This window comes from Gossypium hirsutum, chromosome A09 (genome assembly GCF_007990345.1).
Source record: "Gossypium hirsutum isolate 1008001.06 chromosome A09, Gossypium_hirsutum_v2.1, whole genome shotgun sequence".
In the NCBI taxonomy this organism is placed as follows: Eukaryota; Viridiplantae; Streptophyta; class Magnoliopsida; order Malvales; family Malvaceae; genus Gossypium; species Gossypium hirsutum.
Window position 1 is genome coordinate 39,962,056 of NC_053432.1, and position 6,080 is coordinate 39,968,135.

Genomic DNA, 6,080 nt, shown 5'->3' on the forward strand with positions numbered 1-6,080 from the left:
CAAGTTTTTGATGAAATTAAGTTGTTAGTTTGGAATTTCTTAGGTTTTTAAACAAAGTTCATGTTGAATAAAATGATGAAATAGGGGTTTAATTGAATGAAATTCAAGTTAGAATAGATATAAGGATTGAATTGTAAAGTAAGCTATACGTTTTGTGTTTTAGGGACTAAATTGAGAAAAATTCAGAATTAAGAAAATATGTTGAAAATTAATAGTTAAATTTGAGTTTAAATGAAATTTGAATAGGAATAAGGTGTGAATTGGTGTTATAAATTTGGTTATTAACATTTTACATCAAAACAGTTTTGGGAAGTAGCAATGGTCTGACTTTGAAAATTCACTAAAAATTTTATAAATTGAACTAGAGGATGAAAAAAAATATGGAATTAAATCTTATTGAGTCTAGTTTCTTATAGTAGAAACAGTGTAAGCAATTAATTGATGAATCAAGAGATATTTGAAATTTTGTAATACTGGTTCGGGGTGATTTCAAGATGCCCTATTTTAATTTTGGAAAATCATTAAAAATTGTAAAAAAAATTATTATGGAGTGTAATTTATATATGTGAACTCGTTAATGAATATAGTTTCAAAATAAATAAACAAGAACCTTATTCGAGTTCTGTACAATGAGATAATTTATTTTTAGTAGAGAGAGGTCAGAACTGTCAAATGAAATAACAGGGGAGTATTTAACGAATAAACTGTACTAAATGGCTTGACCAAAAATTCTGGAAATTTTATGGTTAGAAGATATATGAGTTTAGTTTTAAGGAAAATTTACGGATATTAATTTGGAGTTTCGTAGCTCAAGATATATATAATTTAGTAACAATGACTCAAGTAGACAGCTTAATGGTGAAATTATATATATACATTAAAAATGGTTAAATTTGCATGTTTAGGCTCATGAATTAAATTGAATCATGTTGTATTGATGATTATAAATTATTAATTTCGTAGCCAACAAAGAACCTGAAGCATCAGCATCGAAAGGAAAGGAGAAAGTCATCGAGGACTAAAACGGGCGAATTACGGTGTGTATTACTATAATTCGAATTTTAATTATTATTGATTGCTGAAATTTTAATTGTTATGTATGGTAAGTAAGACTTGAGGTAAGTATGTGAAATTGAAATTAGAAAAAGTAAAATAATACCCTATTAACTCGTCGGACTAGATTCGATACAAATGGCATGCCATTGGATTTGTGATGTGATGAAGAGATTGTAGTTCGGCCGAGAAGATGTTTCTGTTATTATATACTTCGGTTTATTCGAATAGGCATTTAATGCCTTATTGGTGTGTTTGGGAGGATATATTATACCGGTGTGTTATGGAGGATTTACAATATTTCGGGTATGTTTGGGTTGGATATTCTAGTGTGTTTGGGTGGAAATTCGCGTATCTGTCATAGTCCGAGCTTTGTTAATAGGGTAAATAATTGAAATGAAATTTTGAAAAGGAGATTATTTGTTAATAGGGTAAATAATTGAAATGAAATTTTGAAAATGAGATTATTTGTTAATAGGGTAAATAATTGATGTTTGTAATTCACTGACCTTTCCCACAGTACAAACAGGAAACTACTTCAAACGGACTTGGTGGCTGAGCTGCAAAATTATTAGCACTATTAGTGGTAAACTCTTTTAACATAGAGGAAATAAACGATACCTGAGCTGATAACAAAGTGAGGGTGTTGACTTCATGAACTTTGGCTACACTCTTCCTGAAGCTGTTCAATTTGTTGCCATTGATAGTTATTACTCGCGATCCTCTCGATGATCTCATAAGCTTCATTACAAGACTTAGACAAAATTGCACCATTCACAAAAGCATCTACCATCAATCTTGTATGTGTATTGAGACCATTATAGAATGTCTTCAACTGGATACAATAAGGAATCCCATGATGAGGACACTTAAGAAGTAACTCCTTTAATCGCTCTAAAGCCTCATACAAAGACTCGTCATCCAATTGTTGAAAGTTATGATCTCATTCCTTAACTTAGCATATTTGCTAGGCGGGAAATACTTAACCAAAAATCTCTCTGCTAATTCTTGCCATGTAGATATGGAACTTGGTGGCAATGAATTGAGCCATGCTCGTGCTCGATCTCGCAATGAGTACGAAAACAACCTCAACCTTAATACATCTTCAGTCACACCGGCTATCTTGAATGAGTCACTCACCTCCATAAACAATCGAAGATGGAGATGTGTATCTTCCGTGGGCATACTACTGAATTGGCGCACCATTTGGAGAATTTGAAATATCACTGGTTTCAATTCAAATTGGGTTGCCTCAATATCAGGCCCTCTAATTCCTGGTTTAACTCACTGAAAAGTGGCACAACATATTATCTGATGGATCGATCCTATCATCAACAATGAGGATGGGATTTCGTACACGATCGACTTCATTACCTTGGTCTTGCTTCTAATTTCCAAGACCATCTCGACTTGTCTTTGTGCTGTTCATTCATGTCTTCTTTTTTTCTGAAAGTTCACTCAATTTCAGGGTCTATAGGGAGTAAATTGATAATCCAATCTATGCTCATAAAAACCTGAAAAGAAAATCACAAAATTAAAAAGAATAAGTCAGTAATGTTAGAAATAAACCAAATTGGAAGTAAGTAATTTCAAAAAAAAAATGACTATGGCAACAGTTAACAATCCTTGGCAACGGCACCAAAAACTTGTAACACGTAGGTTTGTGCAAGTGTACACAGTCGTTATCATGTAATAAGTAAGTATCGAGTTATCGTCTCCACAGGGATTGTATTTGTGTTAAATCACTTAATTGTAAAATTATATTAACAACTTGGTAAATAAAAACACAATATGATTGAGAAGTGATGATTAAAATTAAATATATTAAACTAAATGCAGTGATCCCCAATGCAAATTATCCTAAATATGCAAACTATATGAATGGAAAAGATTTTAGCAAATTTAAACATAATTTACAACAATTATAACATAAATAAACTAAGACAATTACTTTAATTAAACTCAATTTATTATCAACATGCTTAGTAACATTCAGAAAAACATTCCATGGCAACTCGATCATTCATGAGTTTGGAAACCACATTAGGTCCTTTCAGAATCCTTTACTTAGTAAATATGCATATTACTAATCCTTATTTACTAAGAGTTTCTTAGCATTTGTGCGAGGTAACAGGGACGTGTTAGTTTTGAAATAGTTTAATCACACAAATCTAACAATTACGCAGATAACAGAGCTTGGTTAGAGTTGTTATGCAACATGTAATTTAATCGAGTTAGGATCTAAATGAGCATGCACATTTCAATTTTGTGTCCACTAGCCGTCGTCTGGATAAGATCGCTCAGCTAATTCAAGTACATTTCAATCACGTATGAACGAAATACAAACTTGATTTTAATTGAAAACATGATCGATTGAGGCACAAACATTATAAGCATGAATCAAATAAATATTATTTAATCAAAGCAATCATCCTAGCTTAAAAAAATTAAGCTAACATTGTTGTAACAAGAACAAAGAACACATAGCAAACATTTTCAGATTAAATCAAAGAAAAGAAAGATTAAACCCAAATGAAAGTGGCTGTCACCCAAGACTTTGACCGATGAGGCTCCTTCGCTTTGCTCCTTTGCTGATGGCTCTCCAAAGTGGCCGACCAAGGGCTCTTTAAGAGGCTTAATTGCTAAATTCTCTATGAAGAGATGATGCTAGGCACGGGGAATGGAAAATGCTAAAGGGAATTGAGAGAAAAGAGAGAATGATGAGGGATGAAGGATGATTAGGAATGGTGAAATGAAGTCTTATTTATAGGTGAAGAAAGGAGAGTAGTTTGCTAAAAATAGAGAGGTTTAGTCTCTTCAAGCTTCTTCAATGAGTGGTCAGCCATGATTAGTGGATTTTGAGTTGAATTTTTCTTGATTTTTAAGTAATTTAAATGCCATAACAACTCAGGACTGAGACTTGGTCAAATGTAATTCTTCGGGCAAATCTCTAATTTCTTTAGATTTGCAAGGACCTTGTGTAATTAAACCAAAAAGTGGTTTATGTGGACAGCCATGTGTAACTGAAATTGGGTTGACTTGGTATCCAATTTCGACCGTTTTTGTAATCCAACAAAGCTATTAGACCTGTCCAAAATAAATCAATAAATTAAAGGACCAAAGAATAAAATAATTAATTAATTAAAACCCAAATTATTAATGAAATATTTTAAAATGAATTATTAAATATAATTTTATATTTTTTTATTTAGTTTAATCATGCATGGTCCATTTTATGTCTTAAAAATATAATATGTTCAAATAAATATAAAATAAGCCATTTTATGCTTGCAAACTATATAGTAAAGCATAAAATCGAATTTTAATAATTTCTATGTCCTAATTTCATATTTTCACATATTTCATTAATTTATTAAAAAATTACTTAGTTTTAACAACTAATTTAAGTAAATAGGTGATAAATTGCATAGGAAAAAGCCTATATATTTTTCAGTTTACATTGGCCAAGATTATTTTCACTTTGAAGATAAGGAGGAATTATTTATTGGTGAGAAATGTCATGCGTGTACTGATCACAAAAGTTTAAAGTATTTAATGACATAGAAGGAACTGAATCTGAGACAACGGCGTTGGTTAGAGCTACTGAAATATTAAGATCTTGTTATTGTTTATCATCTGAAAAAGACTAATGTGGTTGCGGTTTCATTTGGTCAAAAATCATCATTGTTTGCACTTCGGGTGTTGAACGCTCATTTAGCTCTGAATGATGATGGTTCTTTATTGACAAAGTTGAGGACTAAACCTTTATTTTTACAACGAATTTGGGAGTTACAAACTGACGATCCAAAGTTGATTACGAAATGAAACTTGGCTTAGGATAATTTGATTATTGAATACAGTATTGGTGATGATGGCACATTGTATTACTGCGATAAAATTTGTGCTCCGAATAATTTAAATTTGAAAGTGATATTCTATTAGTGGCTCATGGTAGTACATATTTCATTCATCCTAGTGGCACGAAGATGTATTATGATTTGAAACAGATGTACTGGTGGTCAGGTGTGAAACGTGAGATTTGTGAAGTCATAGCTAAATTTTTTATTTGTCAGCAAGTAAAGGCAGAGCATTATTTATCGTCAAGATTATTACAACTTGTTATGATTCCTGAGTGAAAATGGGAGCGAGTCATGATGGATTTCGTATTCGGTTTGCCTGTAACTCTGAGAAAGAAAGATTCGATCTGGGTAATTATTGATAGACTGACTAAGTCGGTACACTTTATTCCAGTCAGAATAGATTACTCACTTGAGAGGTTAGTAGAATTACATGTGTCAGAGATTGTAAGATTACATAGAGTTTTGACATCTATTATTTCTTATCGTGATCCAAGGTTTACATCGAGATTTTGGAGTAAACTTCACGACCCTTTGGGCACTAAACTCAATTTCAGTACAATGTTTCATCCTCAGATAGACTAGCAAACAGAATGAGTAATACAAATTCTGGAAGACATGCTACATTGTTGTATACTTGAGTTTGAAGGTAGCTGGGAAAAATATCTACTGTTAGCTGAGTTCGCTTATAATAACAGTTATCAATCTAGTATTAAAATGTCACTGTTTGAAGCTCTATATGGAAGGAAGTGTAAAGCACCATTTTATTGGTCTGAATTAAGCAAATCCAAAATGGTGGGAATTGATTTGATTCGAGAGACTGAAGACAAGGTTAGAATTATTCGAGATTGTTAGAAAGTTGCATTTGATCGTCAGAAATCGTACTCGATTTGAAAAGAAAAGATATAGAATTTGCTGTTGGCAATTGAGTATTTTTAAAAGCTTATCCGTAGAAGAAAGTACTACAATTTGGTAGGAAAAGACAGCTAAGTTCGAGATTTATTGGATCATATGTGATTATTTAAAAAATTGGTCCTGTAGCTTACAGATTAGCTTTACCTCCTGAACTTGAGAAAATTCATAACGTGTTACATGTTTCAATGCTGAGATGATGCAGATCTGATCCTTCACACAATATTCCATATAGTGAAATTGAATTACAGCCAGATT

At 32.0% G+C, this 6,080-nt stretch overlaps 1 non-coding gene across 1 annotated transcript; it reads left to right on the plus strand.

The window, feature by feature from the left end:
• The first annotated feature begins 1,904 nt into the window (after nt 1-1,904).
• Nucleotides 1,905-2,010, plus strand: LOC121206799 (small nucleolar RNA R71). The gene has a single exon (XR_005901972.1). It is a non-coding gene; the product is annotated as a small nucleolar RNA R71 (small nucleolar RNA).
• Nucleotides 2,011-6,080: the final 4,070 nt, after the last annotated feature.